Source organism: Rattus norvegicus, chromosome 1 (genome assembly GCF_036323735.1).
Source record: "Rattus norvegicus strain BN/NHsdMcwi chromosome 1, GRCr8, whole genome shotgun sequence".
Taxonomy (NCBI): Eukaryota; Metazoa; Chordata; class Mammalia; order Rodentia; family Muridae; genus Rattus; species Rattus norvegicus.
Genome location: NC_086019.1, coordinates 229,635,738 through 229,653,853, shown reverse-complemented (window position 1 = coordinate 229,653,853; position 18,116 = coordinate 229,635,738). Strand labels below are relative to the sequence as shown.

Below are 18,116 nucleotides of genomic sequence, written 5' to 3'. Positions count from 1 at the left end.
AGCAGGAGCTTCTTGGGATAAGTCATTCTGAAAGAACACATCTTTACATGGGGAAGCTGAATGAGGGATTGGATTTTGACCAGGAAAGAAAACCATTGTAGTTGTAGGAGCCAAGTCAGCCATTTTGGTTTTGGTTGTCATCTGTCACTTTGAGTAGTCATCATGGCAACTGAGTTTTAGTTTTTTTTCATGAAATACTATGATGAGAAAAATAAAAGATTTTTGTTTTGAGGGTCTATTTTGCTCTGGGTATAGCAACAGATACCTGGGATCCTTCATGCATAAGTCACAGCTCCTGTCATCTAGTCCATCCTGTGTGGAGGTAACTTGATCTTAACAATGTTGGGGGTGATGGGGGAAGGTTGTTGGCTACAAACCTTAGATGCTGTAAACCTTAGATGCTGCGGAAGCTCACAGGACCAAAGCCTGTGGCCGATCTTTCCTAGCCCCTCCCGTCCCATGGCTCCAGCTTCCAGCCTGGTAAAGTGTCTGTCACTAGTATTCAGAGTACCAATACAAGGCCCTGTGTGTCTTTCTGGAAATGTAGAAGGGAAAGCAAAGTGGACAGGGGATGTAAAGATGTTATCTATTTAGCTGGCAAGAGAAAAATCACAGCGGAACCCTTTCCCAGGAAGGAATTCAGAAACCAGATCCAGCACAAAGGAGAGATGAGCCCTGTTAGTTGGAAGCTTACCATCATTTCCTGTGTTGAAACATTAACATTTTCAGATATAATGGACCTCTTTTTTTTTCCCAGGCCACTAGGCACAGACAATGTGCTGAGGAATTACACAAAGCTGGCCCAGCAGCAGGGCTTTGCACTTGAAACAAAGATCTGGATTTTTCTGCCTGTTCAGAGAGAATGGGGACATGAAGACGTAGATGAGTGGCATGTTTGGTTGTGAGGATTAGCCGGGTCCTGTGGAATGCCACGCTGGCACCCTGAGCTTGCATTCTGCACCTTTTCATGCCACTGCCTTAAAAGAAAAGCCCCCCTTTCTGTTAAAAGTGTTTTCGGGGCGGGGGGTTATCAAAATAAAAGAAGCTGCAGTAAAACGGAAGGAAAAGATTGCAGTTAGGACTCAGCACATTCTTAACAAGGAACTGAAAGGGAAGCAGCATGCCTTTCCCCTGAGGTTAGTTACTCTAGAGACAACGTAAAAGTGAAATTCTGAAGAGGAAATACTGGCGTGATCACAGAAAACCATAGATATCAAGAGCCGGGCTTGTCTTTGTCATAGTCTGGGGTGTATGACTTGCACCTAACAGGTTTCTCCTATGTAGGTTCACACCAAGCAGATGTAGGCGGACTTGACAGACAAGCTCACATTACACACAATCAAGGAAACAAAGAATGAGACGCTGTCTCCCCGGAAGTGTAGAATTGGGAAAAGATTTAAATTCTCAGAGGTTTTAATTATTATATTTTTAATTGGTTATTAAATTAATTAAGTTATTAAATGAATAAAAATATAGGGATACCCTCTTTTTCTCTTAGAAATCCAACTCTCCTAAAAGGAAGCCTCAAAAATCATATTTACTGACTGAACACTTGCCCTTTAAGGAAAAACAATCTTAAGAGGTTAACTTATTTTTAGTTATAGCTCCTCCAGTCAGGCACTCACTCTAGGTCATTCCTGTGATTTGAATGTGGAAGCAGCTCCAGGAAAGGTCTGGAGAAGAGGGATTAAAAACAAAGAATCTTAGAGGAAGACAGAAAGGAGGCTTTCCTTCAGAAATCAGAGCCTGCTGAGCCCTCTGAGGCTGCCATGATAGGCCTGGTGCAGCCTGGCTGTGGTTCCATACAGTTCTCAAGGGTTCCAAGGTAAGAGGCTCCAGGGAGGCGCTATACTGGATTTAGCACATTCTGAGAAGGCCAGGTGGTCATGCAGAACACTTTCTTTTCAAAAGGAGTTACATAAACTTCTAGTAACTGAAAAACATTGTTTAGAACACCATTAATGGTCTGCCTTTTCACTGAAGAGTTTTAATTTTTTTTTTTTTTTTAGATTTATTTGATGTTATATGCATGACTCTTTTGTCTGCTGGTGCAGTTCCACAGAAGTCAGAAGAGGGCACTGGATCCCCTGGCACTGGGGTTGTAGATGGTTCTGAGTCACTATGTGGGTGTTGGGAACTGAACCTGAATCCCCTTTAAGAGCAGCAAATGGTCCTAACCACTGAGACATCTCTCCAGTCTCCAGTGTTCTGTTTTTAATATTCTCTAATGTGAAAGAAGCCTTTCTCCTCTCCTGTTTATATTTTAGAATGCAAAGTGGTCTTATGCTGGAAATGTCCTCAGAGTAATGTCAATCTCCGCCATGCCCACCTCACTCTTGGAACGGTTTAAAGAGACAGACAAGCAAAATGTCACCTGCTTTGGCAGGTTTGAAGGTACCTGGCAAGATGCCTGTTAACCTGAAGGACCACTTCCAGGTCATCAGTAGCAATTTGACAATTAGATATAGGTCTCATCCATGATTGCTTATGCAGCCCATCACTTGAATCTGTACACTTATTAGTGGACCACATTCTGGAGCAACCTGTCCTGAGTCCACTTCTTCCAGTGCACTGTTTCTGCAAGGTAATGGTTCAAAGGGTTGTAGAGTTAAACAACTGACTGACTGCTGCTTTCTACAGATACCAAGGGGCATCACCATATTGAACATCATAGTCTCGCCACTAGAGAAAGCCCTTTCATTCTGTATATGCCAGCACTTCTCAAACTACTTAATTAAAAGTTCTTTAATCCTTTGTTTGGAAACCAGAAATAACAGTGAATGTCTCATGGAAGCGACTGAAGTGCCTGTAGTAAAATTTCCACAAAGCAGCGTAAACGGAGGGGATGGCATCGTTTACCCAGCGCTTTATTCTCTTTTCTCTCAATAGCATCTACTAAATGTCTCTGAAGAACAGCAGCATGTGGTACAGACAGCTTTTCCAGCCTTATACAGAAGCCACAGCACTTTCAAATATCTGGAAAGCATGAAAGTGACAAATGAACCTTTGTCATCTAAAGGACACCCACCTCTAAGGGGATGAAAGTGGAGGCTGAATCATGCTCTCCAGTAGGACCTGGATTCTGATGGGGGGGGGTCCTCTCTTATTTCACAATCCTGACTTCCGTGGTCTCAAATCAACAGTGAGTACGGCTGACACTAGAGCAAAATGAGATAAGGACTTTTCCTCAACAACTTAATCCTTTCCTTCTGCTGAACTTTCCTTCCTATGACAGTATTTTGTGGAAGAGCGTGAGGCACCAATCATCTTATGCAAAGACTCTTAATGCAAGAAGCGGGAATTTTTTTAAGTTTCCACCAACCACAGAAAAGACATGAAGAGTGACAGAAGAAAGTGTAACATAGGTTGGTGGTGGCCATGGACCTCATTTTCTGTTGATAAGCTTATGAGAGGAGGAAGCTGAAGGATCCAGAATCAACCTGGGCTAGAGGAGGAAGAGGAAGAGGAAGAGGAAGAGGAAGAGGAAGAGGAAGAGGAAGAGGAGGGGGCAGGAGAGGAGGGGGAGTGCTGTGGAGGAGGAGGAGGAGGAGGAGGAGGTATAAGATCAGAAATGGAGAGGGTCAGGTTAAACTGGTGTCACCCGTCTGCTAGATTCTAGGGAGGTAAGCACTAGGAGGTCTCTGGAAACTTTTAAAAGGCTCTTTCAAGCCCAAACAGTAATTCTTCTAAGATGTGACTGTAGAAATAACCAAAGTAAAAATGGATGGTATCTTAAAGGAGAAGTTGAAGACCAGCCAGGTGGCTCACTGGGTGAAGGTATTTGCTGAAAACCCAGAGTTTGGTTGGTAGAACCCAGACAGTGTAAAATCCAACTCCTCCAATTGCCCTCTGACATGTACACATGTGCCTAGGCACACACATACACACACATACACAAAAAAGAACTTGAGCTGCAAAGAAGGTAGAACAGGCAACTTTAAGGGTAGATAAAAAGTTAAAACAGCAGGATTAAGCCAAATGTCTGAAGTGTAATTTACTCACTTCTACATGTGTACATGTTGGTGTGTGCATGTGCACATGTGTGTATGCATGCATATGTGCTCCCGGAGATGGAGGCCATACTCTCTGGAAAGGCCAGCCACCTCTCTTGAAACATGGTCTCTCACTGGTTTTGAACTCACCAATTAGGCTAGACTGGCTGGCCAATGTCCCTACCTCTGCCTTCCCAGCACTGAGATTACACCTGTCACCAGTTCACTAGGTATCCCCTGTGGGTTCTGGGGATGGAACACAGGCTCACATTTGCATGGCGAGCCCTTTACAAACTGAACCATCTCCAAGCCCTGTCCTGGACATTCAAGATTTGATTTTTTTAATGTTACAACTCACTGAGAGCAGTGTGACTTTATTTAAACAACACAGTTGATCTTTGACTTTCATAGATTTTTGTCTGTTTGAATTTGCCTGCTTGATATGATTTAGTCATGGCCTCAGTTCTGCACTCTTGTTGTTTTCTTGGGCTTTGCTGGCATGTGCAGCATAACGGAAAGTTCCCATCATCCCTCAAGAGCTCCTGGTGCAGTAGGAGGGAGGTAATGCTCTGCCCGCCTCTTTCATTTGCATACTAGAAACTCGCATGCTCTGTTTAGCACCAAGTTTTTCACATTACTGTGCTTTTCGCTGGTTATTTGCTGTGAAATCCTTCCCCAAGCGTAGTGCTACACAGGATCCCTCGGTGCAAGAATTCTGTGCCATGAATTAGGAAGGACATTTTAGATAAGCTTAGTTCAGGCGCCAATTCTAGTGCAGCCAGCCCTGCGTGCTGTGTTAATGACCCAGTGATGTGTACTGAACAAGGCATCTTTGGCAGGCATGGCGGGGCACATCTGCAATCCCAGTACTCACAGGGCTGCTGAGAAAAATCATGTACTCGAGGTCGGTAAGGGTGAGGGAGTGAGGTCCTGTCTTAAAATTCCTTCAGAAGTGAGTAGCAAATGAACCAATATATAAAAGCAAGTTCTCCTTAAAGAGACATGGCTGTGACTCAGTGCTGTGTATCAGCTGTGTGTGTGTGACAAGCAGTTGTGAAAGGTGGTTGGCAGAGACGTGTGCAGACCCAATTATGCATTAGACTATAGGATATAAATAGAGCAGAGTATGCCTCACGACACAGGGGTTCAAAGCAATCTGGCACCAAGAACTAGAAAATTGTATGTAAATGTTTGATGAATGTTGAGCTGTAAAGTCAGCACGAACTTGTGGGTCTAAAATAGCACAGAAGAGAAAGCCATCAAGTTAGCAAAGTGTGTGTTAGAGCAACTAAGGAGGACCACAGCAAAGGAAGCCTGAAGTAGACTGATGGATCAGAAGACCAAATCCTGTGACAATTTCATTTCGCTAACTGGGTCTACTGAAAGTATCTGGGATGCAAAGAGCTGAAGCTTGTAAGCTTGATGAACAGCAAATGAATTGTTTACACTGGACCAGTGCACACAGGAAAAGCTGTGGATCCATTAACACAGTCTGCATAATAACAGCACACAGACAGAAGCAATGGAATACAGAAACAAGGATCAAACCCACAACTGGTAAGTGACACAGGTGGCACTTCCCAGCAGCAGGAACAGGCTAAACGGGGCTGTGTGATTTGACTCTATTATGTGGCCCAACATATAAACTGACATCATCTCCCATCCCCCAGCAATATGGATCCCCCAGGTGTGTATGGATATGAATAGGGAATGGGAAACAGGCTCTGCAGATAACCACATATTTGAGTTAGGCAAAGACTTCTTAGGTACAAGATAGGAGAACAAGCTAAATAAGAGAAACGGCACTATGTTTAAGATATGCCCATCTCTTCTAGGAAAACCCAGTTATGGGAATTAAAATGAAAACTATCAGCCAGGTACCCGGGTTCCTGACAAAAACCACGAGAGCCACTAAACTCAGAAGGAAGGGTGCCAAGCAGAGGGAGGAAGAATTTGTACACTTTTATGGCTCCCTCTCTCATTGTCAAAGTCACCTCCTTACAACACTATATCTTACATTTCTAGATTGAGCCAACTGGTCTTTGCAGGCTGCCTTATGAAACTTCTAGGGAGATGATGGGACACCAACCCTGAGCCTTCCTAATGAGGTAGGCTTGACATGTGAACCAGAATTATGATAGCTCCAGTCACAGCAGGCATGAGGGAGCCATGCTGAAGCCGTAGCAGGCGTGATGGCTATCTTGGTTGTCAACCTGACTACCTCTGGAATTAACTAAAACCCAAAGCAGTTGGGTATAGTTTGTAGGAATTTTTCTTAGTTGGATTATTTCAAGTGGAAGATCCACCCCAAATCCGGACCACTCTTTCTTGTGGTAGCCCATATAAAAAAGGGTATGGAAGCAGGGAGATATTGCTAATTACCTGCTTGCCCACACTCTCACTGGCAAGTTCATCTATTCTCTTCCTGAACCATTCCTTTCCTGGTCTGGGAACCTACTTCTTTGTGATTCCAATGTGAATGGAAAATTGGCAGCTCTCTAGAAACTCCCATGGACTCTAGCATTAGACTAGAACTATACAGACATCCAATCTTATGGATTTAACAACTTTCAGATGCTTGGCCTTTCTATTAGGAGACAGTCATTGTTGGACTACTTGTACCACAGCCTGTAAGCCCAAATCCCTTAGAATATATTACACACACACATACACACACACTAATTCATTTCATTCTGTTCTTTTAGAGAAACTGTTTTCTAAAACAATTCTAAAACTCTTTAGTGTTCTCTTCCTTTAATGAATCCTTATTAATAAATAGAGCCAGCATGGAAGGAATCATACTTATGCTCACTATTATTCTACAGCAGAGAAAGTTCATAGAAATTAGGGCAGCTAGTCCATTAAACAGGTTAGTTCATTAAACAGGTAACCAAAGTCTTAAATAATTTCTTTGACAAGCACATTCTTAATCATTTATGTTCTTTCTTATTTCTCACGCTTTCAAGTTTACTGAAAACAAAAAAAAGCAAGGAAAATATGAGACAAATACATCTTTAGAAAACGAATCATTGGGCTACTGTTACAGCTTTCTGTTTAGGTTCTGACTGTAAAGGTTCTGGGACCACATGTGAGTACAGTTGCTACTTCCCAGAGGCACTCCCTGTGCCCTGACATATAGTTACTGTTTCCATCCTCCAGCAGCCCTGAGTGATAATTAATCCTAGTGTCTGAGCTCGCAGCCATTACTAGCCCTGGCAATGTATACCTTTCCTGCCTCATGCATCTTTAACTTGATTGCAGTGTCACTGAGCTTATCCTGCCTGATGTTCAAGGACCCGGCAACCTGGACTTTAGATTTTTTTTCTGCAAGTATGGCTGGAAAATGCTGTTCTCATGAAATGTTGCAAGACATTCAGTGCTTCACAAGTGTTCTGTGGAGCACCATGGTTGTGGATGTTAGATCACACAACCTAAATAAATTCACATTGGAGGTCTTTTCAGACAAGGGCTATGAAAGAGGGATGTCAAAAGGCCATTCCCAAACTTGCTGAGGGCACAAGTTGTGCGGAACACACAGTAGGACAGATTTTATTTCATTGACTATTGGTTTCCCCCTTCCCTTCATGACTCTTCTGGATCTCTTTAGCAAGGTCCTGTTTTAGGGCCATTTTAAAACTACTAGTGTTTTCTCTGAGGCTTCATTTGGATGGACATTTCTTTATGTTACTGTTTATTTTTCCTGGCTAAGAGCACATAAGGTCATGCATCAATTTAGTAAGGCAATCACAACAGTGGCCCATGGACTACCTATGTCCTGAGCTAGCTATGCATGACTCTGAACACATTTGTAGATGACAGTGTCGTGTTCAGATGTCAAAAACACCTCTGGAACTTTGTTAATACTATTGTGAACCTTTCTGTATTCTGTTTCCACACATACAAGCATCCGTCAGCTGCTTCCAAATGGAAGGCACCTTTTAATTGGAAGTGTCATGAAATCCTATGAGAGCCTGCCTCTCTTTTGTCTGTTAGTGACCACTGCTATCACCAGCCCATCAGATTCTCTCAGAGACATGGACCTCCATTCCTCAATTTCCATCCTCCTTCTGAAGACCACCGAGTTCTTGGGAGTTGGGTTTGTAAGGATGCTCTGCACCTGTTTACCCTTTGTCCTCATTGTTAGATCACCTGTGTCAGTGGTCCCTTCGCCTTTCTCAGCAGTACCACCACGTCACCCACATTAATAGCCCATCATAGTCAAAGTATGTTCTTATTGTCTCAGTTAGTGCTGATGGTGAAAGACAGTTGTAGCCAAGGTAAGTAGGAATGAGGAGAAAAAAAGAGGAGGCAGGAGGAAGACTCAAAGGGGATGATTAAATATTTAAAAGGATTAGTATTGTCTTCTCTGAGAATCTTCATAGTGATTTTTTTTTGCTCCAGGTAGTTTACAATTCTCAGCAATGTTTTATCTAAAGGCATGAAATAAAGATGTCAGCTACAAGTTAAACTATTTAAGTTCAAACTATAAAATAAAATCATATTTTCATGAACCACATACTACGCTGGGGAAAATCATTTTGCCACTTGACGAAAAAGTCAACAGCTTTTCTAAGATGTTCTGAGGACCTGAGAGTTGGAACAGGAGAGGGATTACTTGGCGTCCTAAGGTAGGGTAGAATCTGGGAGAGTAAGGAGACAAGATAAACAAGGCTGAGATGCTCTGCTGGGGGCACATGAAAACATTACTTGAGTAGTTAATCTTAAAATCTATACCTGTTTTTACAAGACATTGTTCAGTAAAGGGAGCAGCCTATCGGGTGACAAAGCAAAGCAAGGGTGTACACTGCTCCTGGGAGTCTGTGAGGGAGGAAGCTTGCAAAGGCAAGAAATGATAGAAAGGACAAGAGAGCTAAAGATACATTGGTCATCAACCCTAGTGCAGGCATGGCGGTTTACACTCTCCTCCCTGGGACTGTCCTTCTGTCTCTCAGCTTTTACGGTGTTGTTAAGCACAGTTGATGCTGATCAACTGCATCTCCTGACATTATAATAGGATGAGGGTGAACACACGAAATTCCCAATCCTCACCACACATGTATCTACTTCCCTATCCCTGCCAAGCTTCCTCATCTGTAATCTCTACTTTCTACACCAACTACAGACTCCTTCAGGTACCCAGCCTATCGAATCTCTATATAATAATATTATCAAAGTCTGCAACTTATAAATGCAGAGTGTGGCTTCCGTGTACACACTTCTTACCGTAGCACTGTTAGACCCAATTCTACCTCAAATGACAGAAAGTGATTTCCTTTATTGTCTCTAAATTTGATTAAGCCGTCTTTCATAATATCTGATTTTGTTTTCCAGGATGCCGCTCCTCCAGCATCATTCAGAGGCATGAACTCTGAATTCCACCTATGAACACAGAGAGGCCAAGAGTTTTATTCGATTTGCCCAGAATAAATTGCTATTATATTCTTGCAGCCACTGCGGGATAAAAACCCTGGCTGCAGTACAAAGTAGAGTGACCTCTTCATACTCCGCTGAGCAAGGTTATTGGCCCGCAGGCTTCCTGCTTTTCATATCACCACCACAAGTGCGAGTGCTCTAGAGAAGGGCATAAAGCAGAAAACAAAGGTCAACAGGTTCACAAAATACTCCTTAACGCACAAGCCCAAAAGCAGTAGAGAGAATAGCTGCGGCTAAAAATCTCAAGACTTCTGCAGCAAGACATGACTAGTTAGAGAACGGTGATTTAAATGAATGACTAGTGTTTTCAAAGACTAGCTAGTCATAAGGAATTTTTATTTTTTTTAATGTCTGGCACTACTAGCATAGATACACATCAAGCTGTGGTGTAAACGTGAATGAATTGGGTTCTTTTAACATTAAATATAATTTACCACGTCTCTGGATTATATGCACAGCAGTTCACTGCAACAACTTTGTAAATTTTTTAGGTGTAAAGTAATAATTTTCATATCAAAGTCTTGACAACATAAAAACTGTCAAGCTACAGGTCTTGAGTTCTTCTATATGGTGGCCACAGATCACAGCCAAGAGCTGGGTCACCTGTATGTTCTACTGATTATGGGAAGGTACGGGCGCTGTATACTGTTCCCTGACAACTAAGATGGAGAACAGCCCTTAGGGAAGCCTGAAAACCTGCATCATCTTAGTTGCTGCCGACACAACGAGAAGTAGGTTGACATCAAAATAAACTTCTTACACTAGAGGATACTGGGGCAGAATAGGGGTGTGTGTGTGTGTGTGTGTGTGTGTGTGTGTGTGTGTGTGTGTGCGCGCACGCGCAAACCGCATGGGTTACATAATAGTCACAAAAAGATAAAATGCAGGCTCTTAAATATATGTCTTAATGGCTTAAAATATTTCTTTGGAGCATTCATCCATTAGGACCTTCAGAAAATGAAGTCTCGTGGATATCTTATTTTAATGACAGCTGGTCTTGAAGCTAGGTGCATCTGTAGTGTTTCTGCTCAAGATAGGTAACTTACTGTTACTCTGAAGTCACCACACAACGGTGCCAGGACTGGCTGTCTACAGACTTATGGAGTTGCACCGTCACAAACTGTAAATGTAAATGAACCTGTGATCTTCCTACCCTGCATAGATGTCCTTCCTTTCCCCATCTCTCCAGGTCAGAATAGAAACAAGTAATGTTAAAGATAAAGAGCACCAGGACTGAATGGGTTGGTTTCATTTCCGGAACTCAAAGACGGCTCAATATGCTCAATGAAATCAACATAATATATCATATTCATGAGCTCAAGAACAGAAACCTTATGACCATATCAGTAGATTCAAGAAAATTTGACAAAGACCAACCTTCCACTGTTGTAAAAGCTCTGACAAACCGAGAATAAATGGAGCAGATCTTAACATGGAGGAGGTCATCCATGCTAAGCCAGTAACCAACATTCTATCAGATGGGGAAAGCCAGGAATGAGAGTGGGCCTCCAAGCTCATTCAGTACAGTCCTGGGAGACTTGGCTAGACCAAGAAGACAGCATGGAAAAGAAAAGGGACCCATGCAAAAGGAAGCAGTCAAATTGTCAAACTATTTTCATTCGCATGACTTAATCCTATCCTTAAAATCACTAAAAAACTCCACCCAAAATACTTAGACCTGATCCACACTTTCAGCAAAGTGGCAGAAAACAAAATAAGCATGTAGAAAAATTCCCACATACCTATAAAACACGCTGAGACAGAAATCTGGAAAAATATCACATTCAAAATTCCTTAAAATTTCTCATGAATAAACCTAACTAAGGAAGGCAACAATCTCTACAAGTAAAATTTGAAAACACTAAGAAATTTGGTTTGCTGGACCTGGTGGCATAAGCCCGTTATCCCAGTACTAGGGCTTGGATGAGGTATTAGCCCAGGTATCTGGGCCACAGGAGATATGTTCCATAAACAAACAATGTCCCTCAACCAAAACCAAACTGAGAAGGCATAGATCTCTACCTAGAAAATAATGTTGAGAAAATTAAAGAAGAACATTAGAAGACAGATGGATCCCTCATGCCCATGGGTTGGCAGAATTAATATTATGAAAATGGCTACAGTAAAATACTGTCTAGAGAGTCAACACAATCCCTATCAAGTTCTAATGCCATGCTTCACAAAACAGCAAACATAACCCTCAAATTCATAAGGAATCAAAAGAGACCTTAGGCAGACAAAGCAATCCTGATTAAGAAGAACCATGCTAATTGATTCATAAGACCTGACTTCAAGTTACATAATAGAGTCACAGCAACAAAAATTGCATGATACTGGCACAAACCAGATACACAGATAAATGCAGTCTATAATAGAGAACCCACGCAGTGCCAGCTACCTTATTTTTGACCAGATGATAAACATACACATTGGAGAAAATCTTCAACAAATCATGCTGGCAAAACTGGATATCACATACAACAAATGGAACTAAATGTCTATGTCTTACCTGTTCAAAAATCAATTTAGTAAACATCAAATATCTTAATGTAAGATGCGAATCTCAAGAACTGTTACAGAATAGGGAAAGACTTCAAGATATTGACATGTAAAGGACTTTCTAAAAGACAGCAATTCAGAAAAATATCAACAATAAATAGGATGGCATGACATTTGATAGCTTCTGAAAATCAAAAGAAATCATTGACTGAAGAGACAGCCAATATAATAGGAGCAAAAGATTATTTATATCTGACAGAGAAGAACAATATCTAGGACATCTAACCAACAACAACACCCCCAAAACCCAAAAAAAAACAAACTAAAATAAGCAAAACACCACCAGAAACACAAACGACAAAGCAACAAATGAACTAATGAAATGAATTAAAGGCACTCATAAAATGAAATTATGTCCAATAAATATAAGATGTTCCTTGTCCTCAGTTACCAGGGAAATGCAAATAAAAACGCAGTTTCCATCTCATCGAAGTCAGAAGGGCAGTCATTAAGAAACACAAATTCTGGCCAAGATGAGGTGGCAGTGCCACATACTCTGCTGGCGGGACTGTAAACTGGCCAAGCCACTGTGGAAATGAGTATCTAGGTCCCTGAAACGACTAAAATTAGAACTAGCATATGGCCAATCTTGATCTTTACCACTCCTGGGTGTATGCACTCCTGAAGGGCTCTGAGTCAGCATGCCAGACACATGCTTACACACACATTTACCAGAGCACTGTTCACAGCAATCAAATTATGGATTCAGCCTAGGTGACCGCTGACAGGTCAGTGGTTAAAGAAAAGTGTGTGTGTGTCTGTGTGTGTGTGTCTGTGTGTGTGTGTGTGTGTAGCTGTAAAGAAGAATAAAATGAGTTTTGCTGGAAAATGGATGTGATACAGAATCACCATATTAAGGTAAACAAACGGATCCAAACTCAGACAATAATGCTTTCTTTCATATGTGGATCTTAGGTTGTATATAGTCATAGAAACATACACAATACATATGACATAGAAGCAGGAGGGATAGTAGGGGAGAAAAGATAATAAGAAGAGTGGGAGAGGAAGGTGGGGATATTGAAAATGATCTGGTTACAGTCCATGACACACTTAAGTGAAGTTGTTCTCATAAAACCTATCATACTGAATAATTAATATATATCAATAGATTTTTTTAAAAAATAGAAATTAAAAGAGCAGTGCAGTAAGAGATCTAGTCCTATAACCAGTGCAGGAGAGCCCAGGCTTGGGCAATCTATAGACTTAGAGTGAAGTCAGTCAGAACTCTGAGGAGAGAGGAGCACCTACTGGCAAAGAGGGCATGAGGCTGATGCATTCTGAACTACGGAGTTTAAATACTTCAGGCCCTAGGTTCCCACACGAAAATGATAATGAGGAATAGAGTAGTAGTTATAGGGGAAGACACTGTACAAGTTTCTCATATTTTCTCATGTATTTGTTGGTATGTCCCAAGTAATGTAAGATTTCCCCTCAAAACATCTAAAAAACTGCACCAGAGTTTCAAGAACACCCAATCGGGGACTCCACTCTTCTGCCTAACCATTGCAGTTGATCCCATTGAAGTCTTCAGGACCTCTTCCTTCTTTGTGGACACTCAGTGGGAGGTGTCTGTCTGTCTTTTTCTGCAGCAGCCGGTCTTGGTCTCCTTTCTTTCCAACATTCTGCATCCCACCTTGCTCAGTAGTTTTCCTACAGTACAAGGTTATCAGACTAAGTGGAAACAAATCCTCTCAGGGCTCCTCATTTGCTAAGAAAGAAATTTCAAACAGCTAAACATGAAGATCAAATCCCTGTTCCCTGTGTGACCTCTCTTTTTCCAGCTTGGACATTTATTTTTCTTCATGGGTCACCTGATGCTATAGACAGTCAGCCCTGTTTAAGAAACAGGTTCCCTCTCAGCAAGTAACTTTCCCACAGGGAATGTTCTGTTCCCACAGGAAGAGTCTCTCCACACCTAATGTTCAAACTCCTAATATCTGTTTGGTAGCCTTCATGTGTGTGCATGTGCACATATACATGTGCTTGTGGAGGTCATAAGTCAACCTCGGAGCCATCTAATTTTTGTTTGGGGAGACTGAGCTGTTTTGTGGGTGCTGGGATCTAACTTATGCCCTCACACTTGTGGAGCAAATATCTCACCGATCACGCTATCACTCCAGTCCCACTTGGTGGTTTCTCGAATGCTAACCATAATTTCTTTTTATCACTTTACTCGGCCAGCATCAAACTTACCTCCTCCTGTACTATTTTATTCATTCCCTCATTTTATATTCTATGTGCCTTTATTATGCCTGTCCATGACTGATACCTGTTTGTGAAGGTAAAGCTTGGTCTTTATTTGCCAATCAAGCACTGCAGGTGTCTATAAATGGCATGGAGAATGCTAAGCAGTAACAATGCGGCTTCTTAAACAGGCCCTGCATTACAATAACACCGGGTAACATGCCAATGTGAACAGGAGAAATTCAAAGAGGCCTCGCTCCCTAGATGAAAAGCCAAAGGCTATTAAAAATGCTGAGAGAGGGAAAGCTATTTCCTCCACAGTGTTGAGCACCTTATGGTTATCCTATGGTTTCCTATGGAAATATACCAAGTAGTTGTCCCTGAAAAATACAAACAAGCAACACTAAACAGATTCAGTAGGCTGTATTTGTAAATTTATTTGCATATTAAAGAATAAGATGCCATGAATTCCATAAGGAGCGGGGACTGAACGGGAGGGCTTGGAAGGAGGAGAGAGGGTGATGTAATTATATTTTGTAATTAATGTAAAAGAAACAAAGAACATGATGCCATTCATAAGGTTTAATGATGGTTGCAGAGAGGAGAGAGAGATAAAATATCCATTTTCTCTAGAGTAAAATCATCCTTACACACAGGCATATAAGCACAACACTAATTGGACCTAGCGAGCGTGTGTATACACATATAAAACAGTAGGGATGAAAGAAAAAGACGTCAAGAATTTGAAAGGGAGTCAGGGGCACAGGAGGAGTAGAATGGGGAGAGGGAGAGGGAAAAGAGATGTAAACACAATACTCACATATGAAATTCTCAAAAAATAAATAAATTTAAAATTTAAAATACAAACTTTGTGTTTGTGCCTCTTACAAGGCCTGTGTTCCTCGCATACAGTTGATGTGCAAAGTTGTAATTTTCCTACCTTACGGGATCAGGTCTTTAAATAAGTCTCTGAGGGGTGTGTGTGTGTGTGTGTGTGTGTGTGTGTGTGTGTGTGTGTGTGTTGATAAAATAATAGAATGTGGTGTGCTACTACAAACAGCAGAACTGGCAAAGCATTTTGAAAGGTCAATTCCTGCTGCTCTGTCAGTTTCCCCAAACAGGTTTACAGTAGAGCTCCTCAACATGAAGCTGACAACGGATTCCAGCAATTCTGTGTTCTTCTATACCTTATTATTCCCAAAGTACAATTAAACGCAGCACTAGAAAAATACCGTGAGAAGAAAAATACCATGAAACTCCCAATGCGGAAAGCCAAACTGCTATTCTCTATATTGCTTCATAAGTAAAAGAAAATATTAAGACTTGGAAGTTAGAAAAGATTAATTTTAGGAAGAGGAAATTCCTTAAATAGAATCATTATAAAAAGGTACTGTAATGCCTTTATTTCATCCTAAAGTGATGAAATTTTTTTCTGACTCCTATCGGCTGTCATTTCTTTTTAGCAGAATCTTAGTGAAGCAGGCCCATTATTAATTAGATCCTCCTCACTGTGTCCAGCTAAGTGTTGACAAAAAAGCGCAAGCCATATTCCACTGTGTGTGCACCTCCCTTTCACCCTAAAATCTTCTAGCTATGAATTGCGTTTTCATAGCTGAAAAGTCTGACCTCCTCTCACACCAGTGCCCCGCTCAGTGGATTCGTCCATCTGCTCACTCCTCTTCATTTTTCGTCCATTTTATTCTTCATCAAGCAAACGATTGTACTTCTGACCCCAGATTTTCTGCTCTCAGCCTTTTCTTTAGTCTTTCATTTTAGTCCTGTTTCCCACAGTGCAGTAAGGCCATTTTTTATCATCTGCTCTGCTTTGGACAGTCTTTCAGATTAAAGACCTGCCAGATATTAGAACACAGAACTTTTTGCCTCCATTTTGCTGAGCTGCAAAGGCTGATCTATAAATAGCTCCTGACTCCCTTCACATCACACAGCGGAATGCTAACTCATGCATGCGAGGCTCACAAAGAGGAAAGCTCTAGACCGCTCTGGTGCTGTCAACATTAACAGGGTCTCCCACAGCTTTGAACAGCCCTAGAGATGGAATATTTCTTCAGTGCTGAGGGGATGTGACATTTCTTCCCTGGGAAGAGAAGCCTGATTCTTCTTTCTCAAGTGACATGGCCTTGTGAGTCTCCAATTGACCTACTGAAGGCACTGCTACAAGCCTGTCAGAGGGAGGGATGCAGAAAATATCTGCACTCACACTAGTAGGAGAAAGGTTCATGTCAGTCTGTCTATCTGTCTCCCCCTGGTTCTTTTGCTTAGTCTGATGAATCCAGCTGCTGCGCTGGGATTTGCTGCATGAAGAGAAACACATGACAAAGAATGGGTGGTGCCTGCTCACAGCAGATACCCCAAACCAGAACCCTGTCTGACCCCTAGAAGGGCCCGGAATAGGTTCATTTTCTAGCAGGTCTTTAATGAGTCGACAGCCCCAGCTAACACAGGAACTAAAGTCTTCTGAAAGACGTAGAGAAAGAGGATCCAGTTCAACCACCTAACCTACTGCATTGCAAGACAGACAGACAGACAGACAGACAGGCAGACAGGCAGACAGATAACTTGTTGTTGGGCCAAAAATGTTTTGGGGAGGGGGCATTTCTTATAGTCATAGGAGACAAGTGTGCCTGGGGACTACATAGATGATGTGAATGGCCTTTGGCCTGGGGATGTTTAAAGGGGATCGTAACAAAGAGGAATGGTGGCGACAGCTCCCATTGAGAAGGACACCACTGGGAAGACAAGGTCTTATAGGAGTCTCACCTGGGCAGCCAGAGAGGAGAGGTACTGCCTGAATCAAAGGACATAGAATCAGCCCAGGAGATAGAGGTGGATTAGAATCTCTGAAAAACAGTAAAGGTGTCCCATATGCAGAAGTCTGTAAAGTCTACCTGGTGAGCCCAGGAGTATAACTTCACCAGTTCTTCAAAGTCTTTGACCATTGGCCTGAAACTTGGACAGAGTAGCCCAGACATCGGAGAGAATGGTGAGGAGGAAAGATGGGCCCAGCATATTCTCTTCTATTGTGTGTTTCTATTAGGTCTGGATCTCGTGATGGGAAACATCCCTTCTGAATAGGTTTATAGCTCTCATACTTGAGCAGATGTCTTTAGGATTGTTGAATGGTTTTCTTCATTAGAGTGGACATAGGCTGCTTTATTATCTTGAACTGACTAGAGAAAGCATGAATTTCTTTAAGACATTTTGCCTGGGGAGGCGCTGCCAACTGCTGAATGTGAGTTTGCAGTAGGAGTCTCAACCTGGGCTGCTGACTTTTGGGTCCAACATTCCTGGTGCACAAATGGGCTAATGTGCCCTTGGGATGGTTAGTAACATTCCTTTTTAAAAAATTTTTTAAACATATTTTGGCTTTATCATACATTTTATTGGATATTTTATGTATTTACATTTCAAATGTTATCCCCTCTCCTTGTTCCCCTTCTCCCATTTTCCCCCTCTCCCATCTCCCCTCCCCCTGCTTCTATGAGGATGCTCCCATTCACCCACCCATTCCCACCTCACTGCCCATTCCTGGGGTTTCGTCATGAGCTACTACTACTAACCTCAACTGATACAACATGAAATATCTCTAGATGTTGCCAACTGTTATCGAGGACGAACAGAGTATTGTCCTTAATGGAAAAATCACTGAGTCAAAGAAACACAGTAAAACAAACATTCTGTTTCTTTCTCTGCTGAGACTTTACTAAGTATTGCTAGTTTAACAAACTGAACATACAAATCAAATGGAGACATTGGAGGCAAAACAGCTCTGTGGCTCTTTGACTGAAGAAAACTTTGGGGAAGTAAAATCCTACATTTTGAACAAAAAAACCAAAAACATCCCATTTCCTTTAAGAGATAATTCTGCACAAGTAGAAAAAATATTTCTACAAATGATAAACCATGGTGCCTGTCGATGGACGACAA

At 41.8% G+C, this 18,116-nt stretch overlaps 1 protein-coding gene and 1 long non-coding RNA gene across 3 annotated transcripts in view; one reads left to right on the top strand and one right to left on the bottom strand.

Moving 5' to 3' along the window:
- Nucleotides 1-3,532, top strand: part of LOC108349823 (uncharacterized) — a 39,704-nt gene extending 36,172 nt beyond the window's left edge. Inside the window, exon 3 of the long non-coding RNA XR_005494852.2 lies at nt 2,268-3,532. This is a non-coding gene — a long non-coding RNA (uncharacterized LOC108349823). The remainder of the gene's footprint in view (nt 1-2,267) is intronic.
- The window catches only part of Trpm3 (transient receptor potential cation channel, subfamily M, member 3), an 884,432-nt gene that overhangs the window by 330,319 nt on the left and 535,997 nt on the right, over nt 1-18,116 (bottom strand). The window lies entirely within an intron of this gene.